At 46.2% G+C, this 25404-nt stretch overlaps 1 protein-coding gene and 1 pseudogene across 1 annotated transcript in view; one reads left to right on the top strand and one right to left on the bottom strand.

Annotated features, from left to right (window-relative positions):
• ANKRD6 (ankyrin repeat domain 6) overlaps positions 1-25404 on the top strand; it is a 188990-nt gene that overhangs the window by 56638 nt on the left and 106948 nt on the right. The gene's annotated exons all lie outside the window — the stretch shown is intronic.
• Positions 23704-24086, bottom strand: LOC142452410 (microtubule-associated protein 1 light chain 3 beta pseudogene; annotated as a pseudogene).

Raw genomic sequence — 25404 nt, 5'->3', positions numbered from 1 at the left:
CACTTTGGAAGGAGCCCCCCACCCCCTCTTTCCACTTTGGAAGGAGCCCCCACCTCCTCTTTCCACTTTGGAAGGAGCCCCCCACCCCCTCTTTCCACTTTGGAAGGAGCCCCCCACCCCCTCTTTCCACTTTGGAAGGAGCCCCCCACCCCCTCTTTCCACTTTGGAAGGAGCCTCCCACCCCCTCTTTCCACTTTGGAAGGAGCCACCCACCTCCTCTTTCCACTTTGGAAGGAGCCCACCTCCTCTTTCCACTTTGGAAGGAGCCCCCCACCCCCTCTTTCCACTTTGGAAGGAGCCCCCCACCCCCTCTTTCCACTTTGGAAGGAGCCACCCACCTCCTCTTTCCACTTTGGAAGGAGCCCCCCACCCCCTCTTTCCACTTTGGAAGGAGCCCACCTCCTCTTTCCACTTTGGAAGGAGCCCCCCACCCCCTCTTTCCACTTTGGAAGGAGCCCCCACCCCCTCTTTCCACTTTGGAAGGAGCCCCCCACCCCCTCTTTCCACTTAGGAAGGAGCCCCCCACCCCCTCTTTCCACTTTGGAAGGAGCCCCCCACCCCCTCTTTCCACTTTGGAAGGAGCCCCCCACCCCCTCTTTCCACTTTGGAAGGAGCCCACCTCCTCTTTCCACTTTGGAAGGAGCCCCTCACCCCCTCTTTCCACTTTGGAAGGAGCCCCCACCCCCTCTTTCCACTTTGGAAGGAGCCCCCCACCCCCTCTTTCCACTTTGGAAGGAGCCCCCACCCTCTCTTTCCACTTTGGAAGGAGCCCCCACCCCCTCTTTCCACTTTGGAAGGAGCCCACCTCCTCTTTCCACTTTGGAAGGAGCCCCCACCCCCTCTTTCCACTTTGGAAGGAGCCCCCCACCCCCTCTTTCCACTTTGGAAGGAGCCCCCCACCCCCTCTTTCCACTTTGGAAAGAGCCCCCCACCTCCTCTTTCCACTTTGGAAGGAGCCCCCCACCCCCTCTTTCCACTTTGGAAGGAGCCCCCACCCCCTCTTTCCACTTTGGAAGGAGCCCCCCACCCCCTCTTTCCACTTTGGAAGGAGCCCCCACCCTCTCTTTCCACTTTGGAAGGAGCCCCCACCCCCTCTTTCCACTTTGGAAGGAGCCCACCTCCTCTTTCCACTTTGGAAGGAGCCCCCCACCCCCTCTTTCCACTTTGGAAGGAGCCCCCCACCCCCTCTTTCCACTTTGGAAGGAGCCCCCCACCCCCTCTTTTCACTTTGGAAGGAGCCCCCCACCCCCTCTTTCCACTTTGGAAGGAGCCCCCCACCCCCTCTTTCCACTTTGGAAGGAGCCCCCCACCTCCTCTTTCCACTTTGGAAGGAGCCCCCCACCCCCTCTTTCCACTTTGGAAGGAACCCCCCACCCCCTCTTTCCACTTTGGAAGGAGCCCCCCACCTCCTCTTTCCACTTTGGAAGGAGCCCACCCCCTCTTTCCACTTTTTAAAGGCGGGTCCGGGAGGAATGTAAAACCTGCTGTTTTGTCTTTCAAGTTACAACTACAAAACTGTGGTTAGGGATTTGGAAAGTCCATGAAGTCTTCACAGGTTTCTCCTACATCTGCGCTTTATTGTTTGCTAACTCAGGCAGGACTAAGGCTGAAAATGGAAAGCTATTTTGCTGCTTACTTTGCAGCCAAGAAAACTTGTCCCCCAAGCAGAATGCCAGCTGCTGCTCCTGGTGGGTTCACCCCCACCCCACCCCCATGGTATTCCATTTTAGTGTAAATGTGGACCCTCTTTTTGTTATTCCAAAAGTTTCAAATGAATTAGGTAGATTTTATCTGAGATGATTGAGAATAGATCGGATGCTCCTGAAACACAGATAAAATTAAAATTGCTTCATTGTTGGCAGAAGCAGATATTTAAAATTGAGTTAGAACCTGCCCCTTTAAATCACTTAATTGCTTCATTTTTTTTATATCACACATCAATATCTGTCTTCCATGTTGTGTGACCTTTTTAAAGGAAGAAATCTATTGCCCTCTCACCCTGGTGAGTAAGTAAGTGCCCAGGAAGTAAGCCATGCTTTGCCTATGCCTTGGGCCACTGGTACAGCTGAACCAAGCACACGCTTCTGCTTGCTTTTTCCCTTTTTCTGTTTCCAACTTCCAGACTTGTAGAATGATCCTAAGAAATGAAATATGTGACAAGAGACTGCTTTTTGGGGTGATAGGAAATTATTATTCTGGATAGGAAATTATTGACATCCCTGAAAACAATACTTTTGTCAAAATTGTCATTAAAATCATTTTATTGGAGGCTCATATAACACAATCCATACATACATACATATACACATATGTACATATATCACAATCCATACATACATCCATTGTGTCAAGCACATTTGTACATTTGTTGCCCTCATCATTCTTAAAATATTTGCTCTCCACTTAAGCCCTTGGTATTAGCTCCTCATTTTTCTCCTCCCTCCCTGCTCCCCTTCCCTTATGAACTCTTGATAATTTATAAATTATTATTTTGTCATGTCTTACACTGTCCGACATCTCTCACCCTTCATCCACTTTTCTGTTGTCCGAGCCCCAGGGAGGAGGTTATATGTAGATCCTTGAAATCGGTTCCCCCTTTCTACCCCACCTTCCCTCCACCCTCTGGTATCACCACTGGTTCAGAAGGGATCATCTGTCCTGGATTCCCTGTGTTCCCAGTTCCTATCTGTACCAGTGTACAGCCTCTGGTCTACCCAGATTTGTAAGGCAGAATTGGAATCATGATAGTGGGGAGAGGAAGCATTTAAGAATTAGAGGAAAGTTGTATGTTTCATTGTTACTACATTGCACCCTGACTGGCTCGTCTCCTCCCTGTGACCAAGGGATGTCCCATTTTCTACAGATGGGCTTTGGGTCCCCAATCTGCAACCCACCTCATTTGCAATGATATGATTTTTTTATTTTTTGATGTGATACCTGATCTCATCGACACCTTGTGATCACACAGGTTGGTGTGGTTCTTCCATGTGGGCTTTGTTGCTTCTGAACTAGATGGCCACTTGTTTACCTTCAAGTCTTTAAGGCATTAGATGCTGTATCTTTTGATAGCCGGTCACCATCAGCTTTCTTCACCACATTTGCTTATGCACCCTCTTTGTCTTCAGTGATGGTGTAGGGAAGGTGTACTTCATGGAATGCCAATTTACTAGAATAAAGTGTTCTTGCATTGAGGAAGTACTTGAGTGGAGGCCCAATGTCCTTCTGTCTCCTTAATACTAAACCTATCCCCATCATCAATATAAATATATTTACATACGTACATGCCTGTTTTTAGACCTCTATAAATACTCTTTGTCTCCTAGTTCTTTCCTCTATTTCCTTTTACTTTCTTCTTGTTCCACTATCATGCTTAACCTTCATTTGGGTTTCAGTAATTCCTCTTGTTGACATTGCCCTTGATCAATCCCTAACAGGCCTTTCACACACCCTCCTTGCCACTAATTTTGGATCACTTGTTATTCCCTTGTCCCTGGGTTGGTCAACAACACCTCCTTTCCCCTGCCTCCCCCTCTCCCATGGCCCTCTGGAACCATCAGTCCTGTTGTTTTCTCCTCCAGACTGTTCATCCAGCCTATCTTAACTAGATAGACCTGCAGAAATAATAATATGCACCAAAAAAGACATAGCAAAACAAAGCAACTAAAGAAAACACAACAATGACAACAAAAAGAACCAATGACCCCCCCTAAAAATTAAATAAAAATTAAAAAAATAAAAGGGAAAACCTGTAAATAGTTTAAGGTCTATTTGTTGACCTCTTGGAGTGTCCTCCAGACCTGGCCCCAAAGTCTATCCTTTGCACTCCCTCGGGAACTCCCTGCTCTGCTTCCCCCGCTGCTCTATAGCACACCCTTAGTGTTTTGCCTCCGTGTGGTGGGGTCAAAATTGTAATTTTTAAACATCCCTGTTGTATTCATTAGGAGCCCCGCTGGCATGTGGGTTACATGTTGGCCTGCTAACCGCAAGTCAGCAGTTTGAAACCCCTCGCTGCTCTGTAGGAAAAAGAGGCTTTCTACTCCTGTAAAGAGTGGACAGTCTCAGAAACTCACAGGTGCAGTTCTACCCACCTTATCTGGTCACTGTGAGTTGGCATGGACTCTGGCATTGATAAAGAGAGCTTCTTATTTGCTGCTGAATGCAGTCCTGATTGACACTTGTCTGTCTATAGCCTTTAGCCACCTCAGAGGATATTCAGGCCTAATACCATTCTGATCCCACCGTGGGCTTGAGAAAATTTGAGGATGAAAAGGCTTAGAAACGATCTTGCACAGTGGTCTTCAACCAGGAGGTGCAGTCACTGTGTTTTGTAGTAGATGATGCTGGTACAGTTGGGGGTCAGGGGTACCAACACTCTATGTTGTACTGGACAGCCCCACAGCACAGATGGTTCTGTTCAAAATACCAGTGACAGCTAGTAAGAAGCTTTGGTCTACCCTCCCTCCTTGGTTGAATCAGAGCCGGGATTGAGGTTTGGGATTAAAGAGCTACCCAGGACTCTGGAGACACTGCTGGTTCCTTGAGAGCCTGTTGTACTGGTCTGGACAACCTAGAGGGAATTCCCAAGGTGTCCTTTCCTGGCCTCTCTTCAGGTTAGCCTGGCTTCCCTCTCAGCTCTCCTATGGCCCCCACCTTGGCACCTCAAGCCTCCAAGTTCAAGGCTGCATGCCAAACTAAATACACTGCAAGCTGAGATTGGGGAAGGGGAGAGAAGGCATGCAGTGCCAACCAGAATCCCTAAAACCTTTACAAAACCCCACTACAGGAAGTCTTGGAGGCATCTAGACTTAGAATATATTCCCTGTTTCTTCCAGACCCCCTCCCCTCTCACTTTTATGAAGCCTGGGCACGGGGTGCCATTGTTGGCTATGATGGTGCGTGAGGTTGTTGCTCACCCATTCAGTCGTCTGCTAGTCTTGTTGCAGTGGCTGGCTCTCAGGAGAGGAACCGAGGCCCCTGCTCCTGAGCAGGCTCTGGTCTCTGAAAGAGCAGCCCAAGAGCTGAGCTCCAGAGCTCCTGGCCCTGGCTGCCCAGGAGAAACTCCTCTCTTCTCCCCCTGATCCACGGTGGCTTCCCAAAGCAGGAGGCCAAAGGTGGCCTGCCCTGCAGTAGCTGAGTCGCAATGAAACCTGGAATTTCCGGCCCCAAACAACGGTGCTGGGACAATGTACCAGGAGGCACAGTTTTCCACAGGCAGCCCTATTAACAATAGACTGAAGTATTTTCTTTTAAACAAGGGCGGGGAGGAGATGTATTACAAATGCAATAGTATTAAGAATTCAAAATTCCTGGCTCGACTACCAACTCAAACCAAAACAGCTGCTGCAGAGTAGACTCCAAGCCGTGGGCAGCCCGTGTGTCAGAACAGAATTGTACTCTAGAATTGGATCGCTCGTGGGTGTATCTTTTTCAGAACGTGACTGTATTTCTGGGAGTCCCCACCCTTAATAGGCAGAGGAGTGTAACACGCACGACCCACATCCCGAGTGGGTAGAAAAGGGGATGTGGGTCAGAAGAGCTTGTTGGCGCAATGATGCTTTTAGTGGTTGTGGGCATTAATAACAGACTCCGTAGTCTTGGAGGGCTTTTGGTCAGTTTTATGTTCCTCTTGATTCTTGTTGCATTTTGATTTATTTGGTCCATCTTAATTATGCCAGATTTAATTATAAGGGTAAAGTACTGAATCCATAAAAATATGTGACACGTTCTTAGCAAAGTCTGAAGAGGACTGTCTCCAGCTTGCTTCTGTTTCCCCCCAGCACAGGAAACCACGATTTCCACTGTGTCCCAAGACTGCCGGGAACATGCGTCAAGCTGGGGTTTGCAGTTGAGGGATAGTTCTTGCCTGAATCCTATTAGCAGGACAAGTGATCATCGACATAGTTATCATTGAGATTAACTTCCTAGTAAGCAAGTTGCCACAGAATCCATTAAGACTCATGGTCACCCCAGGTGTCCTAGCCCAGCTCTGAGCCAGAGGTATTTCTCTGGCGGATTGTTCCCTGAAGCAGATGGCAAGCCTCGTGTTCCAAGGTGCCTCTGCGTGGGCTCCACCCTCCACCTTTTGATTCACCAGCTGAGTGCTTTCATCTTTTGCTCCACGCAGGCACTCTGACTCTAAGTTATACTTAAACCCTACTTGTACAGTCAAGACATACACTTGGCTAATCATTTTCCTCTATGGAAGCGCCAGGCTTCTTTCTGCTTTGAAATGTTTGTCCTGTAACGAGCACATATCTGTGAGAGTACACAGCACTTTCCTTCAGTCTTTCCGTGGGGCCTGCCCTCCACAACGGGAGCTCCCAGACAAAATCTCTGATCTACATTTGCATTTAAAAGGGAAGTGCCTTCTTGGCAAATCCAGCAGCACACCAAACCTGTCTGTATCTTGTTGCTTGGAACTCCTTAAGCTTACTTCAACATTCTTTAGAAGAACTGAGGGAGCTCCCCACCCCTAGAATGCTTGACTTCTTTACTGTAAGGCTTTCATTCCCTGCTACTAACCCACAAGGGAGTTCTCTGGAAGGAAACTGAAAAACAAAATACCTGTCCACCGTGTATCATACAATGTGTGCGCCATTTTTTAATGAAACAAAAGTGATGGTTTCAGGGACTTTCGCATGTATGCATTTTGGAGATGCTTAAATACAGTGGAAGTGAGCTCAGCATGTCTTCCCAGTGAATTGGAGCATCACACTTGCCTGTCGGCGTGTCATACTGCTGCTAGTGCTCCCAGGACTGCTCCAAGTGGAAGGCTTTCAGAGGAGCTGCTAGACCAAGAACAGACTATGAAGAAAGAACGGCTTTTCCACTGTTGAGGAATTAGCCTTGGGAAACCTTGTGAGTAGCAGCAGAGCACTGTCAACTACTGAGAACCTCATGGATCGCCGCAGAACATTGTCAGAGAGAATGCCACAAGATGAGCCCCTCAGGTTAGAAGCCACTCAAATATGACTGAGGAAGAGCCACCTTCTCAAAGTAACGTTGTCTCCGGGGAACCAGCTTCCACAATTGAATGGATCCGAAGGGGAAGTTGTGTAATTGAAGGAAAAATGAAAGAGACATCAGACAAGGCATGCAAGGGCGCATCCCCTCCGATGGCAGGCTTGTATTCTCTCACAGGCTTATATAATCTTGGGCACGTGAGCCAGGTCATCCATATGCATAACAAGAAGGGGATGTGCTGGAGGCATACACAGAGCAGGAAGGGACCTAGGTAACAAGGTAGGCAGCTTCCAGGGTTAACATGGTGGCTTAACCTTGGTGGTCTGAGTTGACTTGACCTCAAGTGTCCCTGAGTTCTTCTCCAGGGGAGCAGTCTATGATCCTTATCAGAAGGGAGTGGGCCCTGATTGCTCTCGATGGCAGGCAACCTTCGGGCAGATAGCCTTCAGACGTATCCTAGCAACCCTGTAGTTGCAAGCAACATTTTAAAATTGGCATTAAAGGGTTGGGGGGGATATTGTGGGGAATAACTTTTACTTAAGTGAGTGTGAATGGGATTCATCTCCAACTCACTAGCGTGAAGGCCTCCCTCCTCCAGTCTCAGCCTTTCAGACTCATATCCTGAGCGGAAAGAATTTGTCTGCATACACTCTCTTCCTGGGTTTCAGTTTCCCAGGACAATAATGAAGGGGCCTTAATTTTGCTGTTGGAGTGTGAGGCAAAATGAGAAGAAACAACTGCAAAAATCTAATAACTGGAATTTGGAATGTGTAAAATATAAACCTAGGAAAATTAGAAGTTTTCAAAAATTAAATGAAATGCATAAAGATGTGTATTCTAGGCATTAGTGAACCAAAATAAATGGATATTGGCCATTTTGAATCAGACAGCCCTGTAATTTACTGTGCTGGGAATGACAAGAGGAATGGTGTCGCATTGAATATCAAAAAAGTACTTTCAATATCTAAAGTTTGATGCTATCTGTGATAGGACAAAATCTATTCACATACAAGGAAAATCTAGCCTTTACAACTATACTCAAATCTATGCACCAACTGCGAACACTCCAAAAACCAAGCTCACTGTTACAGAGTTCATTCCAACTCATAACGTAGGACAGGGTAGAATTGCCTTTGTGAGTTTCTGAGACTAACTCTTTAGGGGAGTAGGCCTCATATTTCTCACATGATGGCCGGGGCTTTTGAACTCCTGACACTTTGGTTAGCAGTTTATCATGTAAGCACTATACCACCAGGGCTCACTTAAAGCTAGGGGTGAAGAAATTTGAAAATTTTACTGACTTTTTCAGTGTAAAATTAATCAACCATGCAGTGCAGATGCATTGATCATGATTGGTGATTGGAATGTAGAAGTTGGAAAATATGGCCTTGATGATAGGATCAAAACTGGAGAATTTTGCAAGACCAACAGCTTCTTCATCTCAAATACTTTAACAACAGAAAAAGTGTGTGTGTGTGTTGATTTGTCCAGTCCGTACATGGACGTCTCCATGTAGAAGACAAAGAAATGAAGTTGACTATATCTGTGGGAAGAAACTATAGAGAAGCTCAGTGTCCGCAACTCAAGTGAGGCCAGGAGCTGACTGGAACAGACACATCAGTTGCTCATATATAAATGGGGGTTGAAGTTCAGAAAATTAAAAGAAGTTCACGATGACCAAAATATGACCTTGAGTATATACATATCACACCTGCATTTCGAGAACATCTCAAGGACAGATTTGATGCAGTGAACACTAATGACAGAAGACCTGATGAGTTGTGGGATGATAACACAGATGAAGGGAGTAAAAGGTCTTTGCAAAGACAGGAGTGAAAGAAAAGACCAAAATGAATGTCAGAGGAAACTGTGAAACTTGCTCTTGAATTTGGAGTCGGCTAAAGCAAACAGAAATTGTACATAATCTAAGCGTTGAACAGAACATTTTAAATTACAGCTCTGTAAGGAAAAAAATATTACAGTGAAATGTGCATTTACAAACCCAAAAAGGAAGAGCACTCTTAGCATATCTCAAGCTGAACGAACAGAAGAAAAAATTCAAACCTCAAATTGTAATATTGAAGGATTATATGGGCAAAATATTGTGTGATGCAGGAAGCATCCAAAGATGGAAAGACTACACAGAGTTACTGAACCAAAAAGAACTAGATGACATGCAACCATTTCAAGAGGTAGCATATGTATGTTCAAGACCCAGTGGCCCTAACAGAAGTTCAAGCTGTACTGAAAGCATTAGCCAAAACCAAGAATTGATGGAACACTAATTGAAATGCTAAAGCAAGCTGATGAAGCACTGGAAGCACTTACACTCTATGCTAGGAAGTTTGGAAGGGAGCTATGTTTGTTGGGTACATTAGAGAAAGAAATACACAGAGAGAGTTTTATATGACACATCAAGAAAATATCCCAACCCAGTGCTGCCCAAGCCCACAAGTCCAACATTAACCCATTAGTCCAACACCAGTCCACAAAGTCTTCCTCCATCCCACAAAACACACACAATGGCGCCAATTGCAGGAGGAAAGCCAAATCAGTGAACATGTAAGCATCAGCACTGGCAGGGGTCTCCACACGACTGCTCCAGCACCTAGGGCTGCATCGGGGTAGATCTATGTGGCTTCTCGGGGATATCTTGCAGGAACTGAGCCTTGCCACCATCACAAAGCAAGAGACCCGAGAACTAGAAAGCTGAGGTTCACCATTTATCTCTCTGCCCTTCAATTAACCCCACATGTGTTTATTGGCCAGGTTGGCACAATAAACTATCTGAGGAGCTATTTGGCTAACTGACAGGAAGTAATCCGTATATGTACCCATTCCGAAGAAAGATGACCCAAAATACACAAATTATAAAGGACAGTATCCTTGATAGCACTTTCCAGTGATAGGTTGCTGAAGATTATTCAACAGCAGTACATTGCAGCAGTACATTGACAGGGAAATGCCTGAGGTTGAGGCCAGATTCAGGATAGACTGTGGAACAAGGGATATCGTTTGCTGATGTCAGGTAGATTTTGACTGAAAACAGAATGCCAGAAAGATGTTTACTTATGTTTTATTAACTATGCCAAGGCATTAACCTGCGAGAAGAATGGGAATCCCAGAACACTTAGCTGTGCTCAGGTTGAACCTGGACATGGAGGCAGTTGTGCGAACAGAACAAGGGAAAACTGTAGGGTTTACATTCAAGGAAGATGTGCACCAAGGTTGTATCCCCTAAGGAAGACTGCGCCTCCCTCACCCCAGCCAGTCCTCATAGAGATCCATCGTACTGGTGGACCATAGTCAGGAGTTATGCCCGACTGCCACGGCCAGAAGGCCTCCGGCCAATCTTGTGAAATCATCTGTGAAACATACTGTCTGTGTCCCAGTCATGGCCTCTCCTGCTTCTGTAGTCCTGCCTGTAACTGCGATGTCTTGATCTGCCCCTATTCATGTTTTTGTGACTTACCTCTGTACGCCGGTGTCCTTTTAAGAAGTCTTTGAAGTCTGTGACCTCTTGGGCACCATTATGGTCTTGTGCTAACGTTTCCCTCATATGCATGATGCATCTTTGTCTTGTTTTTGTTCTGTTAAAGGCATCATAAATGTTCTCCTTAAATTATATCAATTACCCATTTCTTCCCACTCCCTCTCCCGCCAACTCTCCCTCAAGAACCCCTGACAAGTTATAGATTATTATTTCCATATCTTACATAATCCTCTGTCACCCTTCACCCACATTTCTGTTGTTCTTCCCCCTGGGAAGGGGTTATAGTGGATCCTTGTGATAGATTCTCCCTTTCTCCCCCCATCCTCCCCTAACCCTCCTGGTATCTCTCATTGTGGCCCTGAGGGGGTTGTCTATCCTGGATTCCCTGTGTTGCAGGCTCTTAGTGTAGCAGTGTGCATGTTCTGGTCTAATCCGATTTGTTACTGTTTTTTAAAGGATGCTTAATATTCCATTGTATAAATGTACCAGTTTATTTACCCATTCCTCTATAGTTGGGGGTTTTAATGGTTTCTATCTTTTTGCTATTATAAAACTTTGCTGCAGTGGGTAAAGGGAGATGTCGGACAGTGTAAGACATGACAAAATAATAATTTATAAATTTATCAGTGGTTCATGAGGGAGGCGGGGCAGGGAGGAGGGGAAAAATGAGAAGCTGATACCAAGGGCTCAAGTAGAAAGAAAATGTTTTGAGAATGATGATGGCAACAAATGTGCTTGACACAATGGATATATATATAGATTGTGATAAGAGTTTTATGAACCCCCCAATAAATGATTTTAAAAAGAAAAAAAACTTGCTGCAGGGCAAGATATGACAAAATAATAATTTATAAATTATCAAGGGTTCATGAGAGTGAGGAGCAGGGAGGGAGGAGAAAAATGAGGACCTAATGCCAGGTGCTTAGGTGGAGAGCAAATGCTTTGAGAATGATGAGGACAGTGAATGTACAAATGTGCACAATTGATGTATGTATGGATTGTGATAAGAGTTGTATGAGCTCCTAATAAAACAATTTTTAAAAACTTGCAATAAACACAGGTGTGCATCTGTCTATTTGTGTTTTGTTATTTAGGGTATATTCAAGTAGAGAGATTGCAGGATCATAAGGTATTTGAGTTTGCATAAAAGATTGTGCTTTTTAAAAATGTATACTGATTTTAGGTCATATATCATTATAATCAACATGATTGTAATAAAATAACTAATTATCTCACAGAATAAGCATTTAAACATCTTCAAGAAGTATAAGAATAAATCAGTAAAGATCTTGGTTTGCTACAGCCTACTCTTATTTACCCCTTAGGTCAATCTAGGTTATGTTGCTCTAGCCTAACCTGTAAATATTTTTAGCACACTCTAGGCTGACATATATATGACACACACACACACACACGTGTGTGTGTCAGCCAAGAGTGTGCTAGATATGTGTCTTCCTGAGCTGTTGGCGGTTGGCAGGAAAATATAGTGATTAAGTTCCATCATGATAATAGCTACGGCAATGTGGCATCTACTGTGCGGAGCAGGTACTTTAGCACACTTTAGACCACTCAGAAGGTGTGTTATTTGTACGAATTCCTGTCAATTAAAAAACACAGATATTTTCTTTTTTTAGAATGATTAAAGTGAAGCTTTATTTAAGGTCAACATTATCAATTAATTTTCCTATAACTATAATTTTTGTTTAGTCATTTTATTGGGGGCTCATACAACTCATTACAATCCATACATACATTTGTACATTCATGGCCCTCATCATTCTCAAAACATTTGCTCTCCACCTAAGCCCTTGGCATCAGCTCCTCATTTTTCCCCTCCCTCCGCACTCCCCCCTTTCTCATGAACCCTTGATAATTTATAAATTATTATTTTGGCATATCTTACACTGACATCTCCCTTTGCTCACTCTTCTGTTTTCCAACCCCCAGGGAGAAGGTTATATGTATGTAGATCCTTGTAATTGGTTCCCCCTTTCCACCCCACCCTCCGGTATCGCCACTCTCACCACTGGTCCTGAAGGGATCATCTGTCCTGGATTCCCTGTGTTTCCAGTTCCTATCTGTACCAGTGTATGTCCTCTGGTCTAGCCAGACTTGTAAGGGAGAATTGGGATCATGATAGTGGGGGGTAGTGGGGAAGAAGCATTTAAGAACTAGAGGAAAGTTGTATGTTCCGTTGTTGCTACACTGCACCTTGACTGGCTCGTATCCTCCCCTCGACCCTTTCGTAAGGGGATGTCCAGTTGCCTACAGATGGGCTTTGGGTCCCGCTCTGCACTCTCCCTCATTCACAATGGTAGGATTTTTTGTTCTTTGATGCCTGATAACTGATCCCTTCGGCACCTCGTGATCACACAGGCTTGAAACAGAGATTTTCGTTGCGGGTATAACAAGAGCAATTGCTTCTCCCTAGCTAATGGGCCACTTATCCCAAGGCATAGTTCATGCAACCAGATAGAGTAGTGAGATGGGGATTAAGATGGTTTTAACAGGATTTGACCCATCCTTCACGGTTTCTATGTAACCCTTGGCCTGTAGCTCCTTTCAGCTTCTTCTTGGTGCTGCAAGACTTCCTCCTGCATCTCTTCTATCACTCAAGCAGTAAGAGTTCTTGCTTTCAGCCTGAACTCTAAAACACTCACTGCCACCGAGTTCACTTTGACTCACAAGGACAGGCTAGAACTACGTCATTGGGTCACTTGAATGTTTACGAGAGTAGAGAGTCTTGTCTTTCTCCCGACTTCATCGTGAGTGGGAGATAATTTGCAGGACCCGTGACTGAGGTTATGATGGGCTGAGACTTTTGCATTAGACCTGTACATGGTTCTGATATTCTTTGGGTTGCTTGGGTCTTCCGGGAAGGATCGGAAGAATGGCGACGAGGTGAGCACCTCTCTCGAGTAGAGAAGGGCAGAAAGCTATTAACGACACGTCAGTTCACATATCCACCTCATGCCAGCCCTGGCTTTGCAGTGAGAATCTCGGGATATATTAGAGTTTAAATTCTAAGCACTGCTTTGTGGGAGGCTATGGCTTTCCAAAGGAACCCTGATGGCATAGTGGATTAAGCATTCGGCTGCTAATCTCAGGCCAGTAGTTAGAAACCGTAAACTGCTCCACGGGAGGAAACTGAGGCTTTCTACTCCTATAAAGATTTATCATCTTGGAAACCCACAACGATAGTTGTATTCTGTCTTAGAGGTCTCTGTGAGTCAGAACCTTCTCAATGGCAGTAAATATGGCTTTGCATTTTTGGATGGCTTACAGTTTGAGCCCAAACTCCATTTTGGGTCTTGACATAAATTCAGCCTTTATTGAGTTCATTTTGGATGTAAACTGGCAATGTAAAGTGTTTTGCCCTTAGGCAGAGTGTATTTGAAAGCAGATTATGATTCCCCTAGCCAGCCCAAGGAAGGGCAGTCGGCCTTACAGACTTGCCTGGCATGCCATGGTAATGAAATGTGGGTGACCAAGGCTTCAAGGGCAGGAGTCAGCCTAGGATGGTCAGAGGGGCCATGTTTAAAATCTGCAGTCGTGTACATATCCCTATGTTAAGACCTTTCCCACTTCTCTAGTTCCTCATCTGACGGTGATGAATTGATCCTTATGGTAGTGGTCCCATACAATGGTGAATGTGCTCAACTGCTAACCTAGAAGATGGAAGTTCGAGTCCACCTAGAAGCACCTTGGAAGAAGATCTACTTTTGAAATACCAACCATTGAACAGATGCTGTATGAGACTGCAAGGGTGGAAACCAAGACAAAGACTTACACACCAAAGGCAACAGATTCGGAAGGTCCCCAAGGGAGGGAGGGCAGGGGTGAGAAGATGAAGCAAGGCTCACTGGTAAGGACTTGGGTGAAAGGAAGGAGAGAGCTCCCTAAGGAGGAGAAGACAAATCAGGGGAGGTGGTCACTGGGATTGAATATGGGAGGGGGGGGTGTTGAGTGGTTTGAACTGTTGAATGCAGAGTTAATGGTCTGAAATGTAACCCCACCCCCACCTAGTTCACAATTAAAATTTCATTTAGTTTTAAAAAACTGAGCCATTGGAAACACTGGGCCACGGTTCTACTCTAATGCATGAGGGACAGCCAAGAGCGCAAGTCAGATCTGCAGGTGGATACACCCACTGCCACTGGGTCATTCCCACTCTCAGCAACAGCCCCTCTGGATTTCTGAGTCTGTCAATCTTTATATGGGGTCAGACAGCCTCATTTTTCTCCCCCTGAATGGCTGGTAGGCAGGTTTATTTGTTCTTCTGGCAACCCTTGGCTCATTGAATATTTTTGCCAACCGCACAGTTCATATTCATTCATTCGTCCTGTCTTATTCATTGTCCAACTTTCGCATGCATATGAGGTGATGGAAAATACCCTGTCTTGGGTCAGGGGCACTTTAATCCTCAAAGTGACTTTAAAGAGGTCTTGTGCCGCTGACCTGCCCCGTGCAATATGTCGTTTGATTTCTTGATTACTGCTTCTATGAGCTTTGACTGTGGATCCAAGCAAGAGAGCTCCTCTTGAGCACTTGGCGTTGGAACAACCCTGCTGGTGGGTGGTGGCGGTGAAATAGTGAGCAAAATGAGTGAGGAGAGAAATGGTGAGTAATCCGAAAGAGAAAAGTAAAGGAGGAAGGGCAGCTAGCGAATACTGGGGTCACTTCCTGCTTTCTCGAGCTTGTGTGGCTATAAATCTAAAGAAGCAGGAAGCCTCATCTTGCTCCTGTGGAATGGCTCCTGGGTCTGAACTGCTGTCCTTGCGGTCAGCCGTGGCAAGCATAACCCATTATTATGCCATCAGGGCTCCTTAGTCTGGGCGTGGGTGACTGCAATTGTAAATAGGAGTCAGACCTGAGAAGGCTTTCTGGACCATGTACAGACCTGGGCTCTCAATCTGGGTATCATGAGAAGCCATGGGAGGGGTTTGAGTAGACTTGTGGTTTGAGGATCACTTGGAAAAGAGTTGCTTGGGGTAGAGAAGAGGAGAAGCAGAAAGGTGGAGCAAGAGACAGTGTAGTGCTGGATGCTGTGGCTTGCACCCAAGATGAAGTGATCGGATTCCAGGTGTAGTTAATAATATCCAGCTGGCGGTATGGTTTTGAGGTTTGTTGAAATATAAACATAGTGCTGGCGTTCTGCAGATCTTCAAAGAAACCGAACAATTCAGGCGCTAGAACTGTTACTGAGGAACTTGAAGTCTCGTCGGAGCGTTCTGGCACGCACACAGGGGACAAAGAGGGACCTTGCCCGACAGCCGGTAGCAGGAGTGTTGGGAACAGAACTCAAAATTGCGGACTTTACAGCAAATACGATGCTCCCTGCCTTTCTCTTTACCCGAGCATCTGAATCACTGTGAAACCACAGCCTGGAAGTGCTCAATTAAATGGTACGTGGGCACAGGAACAACGCCCTCGCAGCTGCTTGCCTTTTCTCGGCCTCATTACCATAAGGAAGCTTTGTCTGCAAAGCTGCAAACCTGGTTCCCGCCAGGCGCATGCGCGCACACCAGCTTCATGCCCGATTAGCCCACCGTGTTTACTTCAGCGTAGCCTGTGTTTCAGGGTTTCCTGTGAGTCCTTCGCTCCAACTAGCCCTAAAGTGGACGTGATCGCCGTCCTGCCTTTATTTACCAGGCCTCGTACTCAGGGACTCGAGATCTGTGCTGCCTGTCACACTGTCCACCCATGTGCGTAATCTGTGCAGTTTCAGCAAATATTGTCATCCATCCTCTGTAGAGATCCAGTGGTTGGAACATAAATATAAAACCCCAAGCCAAACTCACTGCTGTCAATGGTGACTCACAGTGGGTTTCTGAGAACATAACTATTGATGGGAGTAAAAAGCCAAGTCTTTGTCCTGAGGAGCTGCTGGCGGTTTTGAACTGCCAATCATGAGGATCGCAGCCCAACATGTAACCACTACACCACCAGGGCTCTCATGGAACACAGATCTAGAAGCAAATAATTGCATTTGTACATATATATGTGTATGTGCGCATTAATTCTGGAATTTCTGTTACTAATAAGTAATGGTTCAGGGCAGGAAACACACCATTCTAGGTCTTTCAAGCAGGAGGAGTTTTGTTACAGGGAGCTGAGTACTCATGGAATCATTGGATGTGCTGGAGAAGCAGGCTGCATGTGGGACCAGATGAGAAATGCCCAGAACAGTGAAGAATTGACCCACAGTGGGGCTATTAGCACAGAACACTTCACTGAAACTCTGGGTTCAAGAACCTACTCTGGAACTGGGTTCCAAGGATTAGGCAGCCTGATTTGAGAGGGTGCTGGCACAGCGGGAAGAAATCCTAGCACGGGCCCATAGTAAAACCTGCCATTTCCTCCCCTTGCCTGGGAGTGAGAAGGCTGCCTTGCTTCCTGATTTTGCACAGGTGCATCTAATTAGCAGGATTTCATTCCCCTCCCAATCTAGCTGCAGGTGGCAGGGCTGCCAAATCCAGTTTCTAGCTTGCTTTCCTTTCCAACCAGGAGAAGGATGGGGTGAGGTTTGAGCAAGCCAGTCCCAGGCCCCATTACACCTTGCTTGAATATTGTCGGGCCTCTCCTTCAGTATGTTGATACTCATCGGTATTGAGAAGACACCATGTGCCAGGCCTGTGAAACCTGTATGCTAAGCACCGAATCCAACTGTCAGCGTTCTGGAAGCATATCTTTAGTGAAATACTGTGCCCTGGGGAGTGAGGTAGGCTTGCTGTCAACTGCAGTGTAGTGACCCCCTCAGATTTCTGGGGAATGCACAGTGTGGACCCACGTGGCGGGCCAGCTGGTTTCCGGGTACTTGTATTTGGAAAGGATAATGAGTCTGGCTTTCTGATAATCACCAAGTGCTTTCATGGGTCCTGTCACTCCCTCTACTTGTTTAAAGATAATTCTCATCATTTGATATGAACAGCAATTTTCACAGTCTGTTTTTCCTGTGGAGCCCTGGTGGTGTAGTGGTTACCCCACGGGGAGTCACTGTGAGTCAGCACTGACTCATGGCAGTGTGTGTGTGTGTGAGAGAGAGAGAGAGAGAGAGAGAGAGACACACACACACACACACACACACAGAGATTCCGTATAAAAACATGCAGGACCAAAATAAGAGTAACTGCAAAAAACCCCCCAAAAAACATGTAGGAGCATCTAGCTGAGACGCAACAGAGTCCACACGGAAGAAGCACACCAGCCTGTGTGATCCTGTGATCCTGTGTGGATGGGATCAGGTATTAGGTATCAAGCCCCCAGAACAAAAAAATCACATCAATGTGGCTGAGGGGGGTACTGAGTGGAGACCCAAAGCCAATCTGTAGACAATTGGACATCCCTTACAGAAGGGCCACAAGGAAGAGACTAGCCAGTCAGGGTGCAGTGTAGCAACGATGAAACATACAACTTTCCTCTAGTTCTTAAATGTTTCCTCCCCCCATTATTATGACCCTAATTCTACCTTACACACACGGCTAGACAAAAGCATGTACACAGATACAGCTATGAGCTGGGAACACAGGGAATCCAGAACAGATAAACCCCTCAGGACTAATAATGAGAGTAGTGATACCAGGAGGGAAAGGGAACGGGAACGGTGGGGGAGAAAGAGAAACCTATCACAATGATCTACATATAACCCCCTCCCAGGGGGATAGACAACAAGAGTGGGTGAAGGGAGACATTGGTCAGTGTAAGATATGGAAAAAAATTATAAATTATCCAGGGTTCATGAGGGAGAGAGGGAAAAACTGAGGAGCTGATACCAAGGGCTCAAGTAGAAAGAAAATGATATGAAAATGATGATGGCAACAAATGTGCTTGACACAATGGATGGATGTATGGATTGTGATAAGGGCCCAATGAAATGATTAAACAAAAACCATGCGGGAGTAGGTGTCGTACCGTACAACTGAACATGAAGAGAAACACAAACTGGCCTCAACACTGGTCGGACGAGTTCGCATGCCCAGGTATGCACAACGAATCTATCGCTTGCTGCTTGATGTTAAGTGTGTTCCATGAAAGTGAATCATCTTTCTCTAACCATTAGGGGATTAAACGGCAGGGAATTAGGTGAGCCTACCAAGTTTCGGAACCAAACTAGTCAGGACAAACGGAGCACAGAGCAGAGAGCAGGAGGACGGACCATCAGTGGCCTCATCAGAAGAAATCAGGTTACTTTCGATGCAAGGGCAGTTCTTTGTCGAGTTTGGCATCATTCCTGTGGACACCCAAAATGACAATGAGATGGGCAGGGTCCTTTAGAAAATTGGAGGTTTGAAAAAACAAGTTTTGGTACTTTTTAATTTAAAGCAGATATACATGCTTTAATAAATAGATTTAAAATAAAGTTCTAGAGATATCTGCTTCCCAAGTAGCCTATGCTGTGTATTGGTAATCCTTTTAAGCCCTCTCCTCTTCAATTGGGAAGGCAGTCTCACTGCGGCCCCTTTTATTTTGTGCAGCTCCCCTGTTTGATGCTGAAACCTTAATGCCTGGGGTACATGCTGGGCTGTTAGCTGCAGAGTGAACAGTTCACAACCACCAGCCACCCTGCAGGATAAAGAGTAGGCTTTCTATTTCCGTAAGGAGTTACCGTCCGGAAGTCCACGGGGGCAGTGCCACCTTGTCCTGAGAGTCGCTGTGAGTCGTAATCAACTCCATAGCAGCGAGGTTTTTTTGGGGGGGGGCAAAGCTGGAAAACATTTTACAGTGAATACCTGTATGCTCACCACTTAAATTCTACCGCTAACATTTTATTAAGTTTGCTTTAAGGTAAATCAACCTAAGGACAGCAAACAGCAGTGACCTATATGTCCATCTGTATTCGTTACTACTCTGTAGCAAATGACCCTACATTTAGTGAGATAATTATTATTATCTAACCATTTCCATGGTTCTGGCTCAGGGTCCTTCATGAGTTTTCAGGGCTGCCGTCACTGGGGGCTTAACTGGCGTGGGGATTCATGGCCTCGATGACGCTCTCACACAGCCGTTGGCATAAACATTAGACAGTAGCACCCAAAGCCACCTGCTGTGTCGTTGATTCCGACTCAGAGTCCACCTGGCTGTCAGGGTGAACTGCACAAGGCATCGTCACCTGAGTGGTGTCACCCCAAGTGGCACAGAAGTGGTGGGGGACCCAGGGGAGGGTTTGGCGGGAAGGCTAGACTCGCTTGGAGTAGGCAGGAACTATAGATGGATGGGGAGCCCTACCAGCTAGGGGGGTGATGAGAAGACAGGAATTCCTATGGTGTGTGAAGAAGACTGACAGCATTGCTCAGGCACACTCGATTGACCACCACAAACTGAAGGCAATGGTTGACATTGGTGGCAGTGATTTTAATGAGTCCAGAAGAGGAGGAGGACCTCACTCAGTCCGTGAGACTGACATCACGAGACATGACCATCCACAGCAGCACCACTGTCAGATGTCGTTTCCTAGGTACCTTTGGGTTTGTGCACACATTCAGGGTGTTAAATATTGTCAACGGCTCTGCACAGGTGAAAGCTTTGTTCCACTGACAGAGTGTTCTCTCTCTCTCTCTCTCTCTCTCTCTCTCTCTCTCTCTCTCTCTCTCTCTCTCTCTCAGTGTAGCTTCCTAATTTTTCATTTGGTATTCCTGCTCCTGGCTCTGCAGTAGGGCAAGACTTGACAACAGAAGTGTCTTTTCGGATGCCTGCAGTCCCCTTCTGAGACCCTAGTGGGAAGGCGGCATAGAGGGGAGGCTGCCAGGGAGTCTGAGTGCTGAGGGCTGCCACAGGCGTTGAGGGCAGAGGTGTGAGGAGGGGAGCTCACCAGCCTGGGTGGTGGCCAGATGCCCTCTGGGTAACTGTTTACCTCTCTCCCTGGGAGCAGAGGCACTTCCTTTCAAGTGCACCCAAGGACCTGTCCCTCTTCTGGCACCTTCCTGGTGGGCTCCTGGCAGCAATGGGTACTTTCTCAGATCAGTGACTTAGGGGAGGGCCGCCCCAAGGAGGGTCAGCTCTCTGAGCCAAGGTAGAGAATGTACTAGTGCTTTTGAAAGGGGAGGATCAACAATGGAAAATACCATATCAGGGTAATCAGTGACCCATGAAATCAAATTCCAGTCGTTTCTTTCCAAGGAGAACCTTGGAAACCATCTAATTCAGCCCCTTTATTTAGAGATAAGGAAGAAACCTAGAAGCCAGGGATTGGACAGTTTGTTAGAGGCTGGGGGGTGTTCACTGAGACCTGGGTTTCTTGGTACTCTGATCATAAAGGTTGCTGTTGGCATTGTCATTGTGATTGATGGGTTGAATTCTGTACCCATACTTTATTTTCATGAATACTGTTTCAAACATAAAGATAATTAGCATTGAAAAGAAAATTACCAAAATAAAGGTTGCGGATTAATTGTTGGTATTGGCACTTGCCAGGTACTATCTGGGAGCCCGGTAACATAGTGGGTTATGGTCACTAATCACAAAGTCAGCAGTTCGGCTCCACCAGCCACTCAGAAGGAGTAAGATGAGGCTGGTTGCTCCTATTAAGATACTGCAGCCTTGGACTCCGCCCTCAGGGGCTGTTCTCCTTGGTCCCAAAGGGTTGCTATGGGTCAGAGAAACCCCCATGCTGTGACTTGGGCTTTGAGGTACTGTTCTAAACGCCGCTGTTCTTGTCATCAGCCACCGTCCAGTTGGCCCTCACTCACAGAGACCCCGGGCCCACCAGAATCTGACTGTTGTGATCCAAACGGTCTCCAGTGGCTGATTTTCAGAAATAGCTTGCCTTTCTTCCTGTTGTTGTTGACATGCTGCTGAGTCGATTCCGGTTCATAGCAGTCCTGTGTATAACAGAACGAAACCCTGCCTGGTCCTGCCCCATCCTCTCAGTCGTTCTTATGTCTGAGCCCATCAATGCAGCCACTGTGTCCGTCCATCTGGAGGAAGGTCTCCTCTCTCTCGCTGCCCCGATACTTTACCAAGCACGCTGTCTTTCTCCAGGGACTGGTCTCTCCTGACAACATGTCCAAAATACATGAGAAGTCTGGCCATCCTTGCCTCTCAGGAGCATTCTGCCTGTACTTCTTCCAAGACCCATTTGTTTGTTCTTTTGGCAGTCCGTGGTACTTAGCGTATTCTTCTCCAGCACCCTAGTTCGAACACATCGATCCTTCTTTGGTTTTCCGTTCAGTGCCCGTGTCTGTGAGGCAGTTGAACATACCTTGGCTGGGGTCAGGCACTCCTTAGTAGCATCCTTGCTTATCAGCACTTTAAACAAGCCTTGTGTTGCTGATTTACTCTTTCTCCTTAATCTTGTCTTACTCTGCAAGCTCCACTGACACTTGTTCAGCGTTAGGACAACATGTGGGTGGGTGGTGACTGTGCCTGAGGCTCATTGGCCAGGAGGGGAGCCCTATGGGTCTCCTACGTGGAAAGTGAGAGGTCTTGCACTGGCCCAAGTTCCTTACCGATGGAAATACTCAGTGACTCTCCTAACAAGCCAGTGAGGTAAATGTTAGGCGGCCCCCATTTTGTGGATGAGAACGCCGAGGAACAAAGAGGTCAGATGAACTTGCCAGGTGATGTGGCGAGATAAGGCTAGTGAGTCCCTGGGTTGGAAATCAGAGCCAGGCATGCTAGCCTCACAATCCATGTCGGTAAACTCAGTCTCCTGATTCCCAGTGCTCAAGCTTTCTGTGTTCTGGGCAGGTGATGGGCTAGCCCTTCCTGGCCTCCAGGTGTTTGTGGGGTCTTGTGACTGCTCATGGCCAAGGACTTGGAGCGGAAGGGTCGTGTTGCTTGTGGGTCATTCACCAGTGAGTGGTGTGTGACAATCCAGGGCACTCCTTCCCTCTGCCATGGTGACCTGCAAAGCCCCAGGTGGTGGACGCTGTGTCGGTCGACACTAGATGGACTAGCCCGGGTGAGAAATAAGCTGCTGGTACTGAGCCACTGAGAACTGGGGGTGATTATTAGAGCATAATTCAGCCTGGCCTGACTGATGGAGTCTTCAGTGTGCCTAATATTTGAAGAGGCACATACAAGGGGCTTCAAGAAGTCTGTGGATAAACTCCATTATCTTTTCATTCTAATTTTACACAAACTTTTTGATGCCGCCTCATAAATTGAACACTTAAAAGTCTTTCCAAAAAAATAACAATTTTTTTCCGGTATCATTCATTTTCTTTGTTAGATACAAATGGTGGCTGAATATTGCGGAAACAGCATGGGGGTGAGGTGGGAAGTTTAGGGTTTTTGATTGTTTCTTAATATAAGTGGATGAGGAAGCTACTGAGATATTCACATACCATACTACTTTAATGAGGTATTATTCATTTATAATGCTATTTACCTGCTTACAGTGGATTTCAGGTGGAAAAATGGGTTGGCATTTGCAAGTCAGCAGTTTGAAACCACCAGCTACTCTCAGGAGAATGGAGAGGCTTTCTATTTCCATAAAGATTCACAGGCTCAGGAACCCATAGGAGCAGTTAAACTCTGTCCTATAGGGTTCACTATGAGTTAGAATTGACTTAATGCGGTGAATGTGGTTTTGGTTGGAAAGTGGGTTTTAATCTACTTCAAGATCTATTCTTCATGTTCAGAACTAATGATAGGATATTTTCATTACCTCAAAAGGAAACCCTGACAAATGAGCATTCCCTCCCTATTTCCCTACAGCTTCTCCAATCCTAGGCAACCACTACTCTGTGCCTCTCCCTATAAATTCGCATTTTCCGGACATTCATCTAAATGGGCACATGTCACATATAACCCTTTGTGTCGGGTTTTTTTTGACTTAGCATGGGTTTGAGATTCATCCATGTGGTAGCATGTATCAGTGCTTCAATCCTTTCTATGGACAAATGCTATTCATTGTATGACTCTGCTACATTTTATTTATCGGTTTCTGGATGTTTAAGTTTCTCTCTTTTTTAATATCATGAACCCATGTTCATATTTGGACGTTAGTGTATAAGTTTTTGTGTAATGTACAATTTTTTTAGGGTAACTGCAATGTTTATTTTATTGGCAACTTAAAATGCAAAGCACTTTATTTGTAAACCCAACATCTGGGTTTAATAAGAATAGTCTGTTGAAGCTGAGGGCGCGCACTGCGCGAGGGAAACACGCTACAACTCCCAGTGGGCGGGACACCGCAGCGGCGAGGGCCTGTGCCTAGAGGGGCTGACCGATGACCCGCGCTAACATCCCTTTCCTTCCCCGCCCCTTGGTAAGGGGTGACAATTCTGGAGATGGTTTGGTCCGCCTTAGGCAGCCGGCTTCATGTCAAACGTCTCCTGGGAGGCGTAGACCATGTGCAGGAAGCCGTCTTCATCCCGCTCGCTCTCGCACACCTCAGGAATGGGCGTGGACACGCTCCCCATGCGGTGGCCACTAACCAGCAGGAAGAAGGCCTGGTTGGCGTCCAGCTGCAGGCGCCTTCGTATGATTTTGATGCGCTCGCTCATGTTGACGTGATCGGGGACAGGAACTTGGTTTTATCCAGCACAGGAAGCTGCTTCTCACCCTTGTATCTTTCTATTATCACCGGGATTTTAGTAGGATGTTCTCGGATAAGCCGGACATCTTCCACTCTTTGTTCGAACGAGCAGCGCTGCTTGAAGGTCTTCTCAGACGGCATAGCGCGGGACGGTGGCGGCAGCGTCAGAAGGTAGCTCGGACTAGGACCTGTACAATTTAAAAAAAAATCATTTTATCGGGGGCTCGTACAACTTTTACCACAATCCATACATTCATCCATTGTGTCAAGCACATTTGTACATTTGTTGCCATCATTTTCAAAACTTTTTCTTTCTACTTGAGCCCTTGGTATCAGTTCCTCATTTTTCCCCTTCCTTCCCACCCACCCTCCTCACGAACCCTTGATAGTTTATAAATTAGTATTATTTTGTCATGTCTTACACTGTCTGACGTCTCCCTTCACCCACTTTTCTGTTGTCCATCCCCCAGGGAAGGGGTTATATGTAGATCCTTGTGATCAGTTCCCCCTTTCTACCCTATCTTTCCTCCCCCCTTCTGGTATCATCACACTCACCACTGGTCCTGAGGGGTTTATTCGTCCTGGATTCCCTGTGTTTCCAGTCCTTTCTGTACCAGTGTACATCTTCTGGTCTATCCAGCTTTGTAAGGTAGAATTGGGATCATGTTAGTGGGGGATAGGGAGTGGGGGGTGAGGGAAGGAAGCATTAAAGAACTAGAGGAAAGTTGTATGTTTCATCGTTGCTACACTGCACCCTGACTAGCTTGTCTCCTCCCTATGACCCTTCTGTAAGGGGATGTGAAATTGCCTACAGATGGGCTTTGGGTCTCTACTCTGCACTCCCCCTCATTCACAATGATATCATTTTTTGTTCTTTGGTGCCGATAACCTGATCCCATCGACACCGCATGATCACACAGGCTGGAGTGCTGCTTCCATGTGGGCTTTGTTGCTTCCCAGCTAGATGGCTGCTTGTTTATCTTTAAGCCTTTAAGACCCCAGATGCTATATCTTTTGATAGCTGGGCACCATCAGCTTTCTTCACCACATTTGCTTATGCACCCGTTTGTCCTCAGCGATCATGTCAGGAAGGTGAGCATTACACAATGCAAGGTTACTAGAACAAAATGCTATTGTATTAAGGAAGTACTTGAGTAGAGGCTAAATGTCCATCTGCTACCTTAATACTAAACCTATAAATATATATACATAGATCTATTTCCTCATTATATATAAATATATTTAGACCTCTATAAAAGTCTTATGTCTCCTAGTTCTTTCCTCTATATCCTTTTACTTACCTCTTGTTCCAGTATCATGCTCAGCCTTCGTTTGGGTTTCAGTAATTCCTCTAGGTTACATTGTCCTTGATCAAGCCCTACCAGGCCTCATACACCCTCCTCACCATCGATTTTGGACCAGTTGTTGTTCCCTTGTCCCTGGGTTTATTAACACCCATTTCCCCCAC

This window comes from Tenrec ecaudatus, chromosome 7 (assembly GCF_050624435.1).
Source record: "Tenrec ecaudatus isolate mTenEca1 chromosome 7, mTenEca1.hap1, whole genome shotgun sequence".
Taxonomy (NCBI): domain Eukaryota; kingdom Metazoa; phylum Chordata; class Mammalia; order Afrosoricida; family Tenrecidae; genus Tenrec; species Tenrec ecaudatus.
The sequence above is the reverse complement of the archived record's forward strand: the minus strand, read 5'-3'. Positions and strand labels throughout refer to the sequence as shown.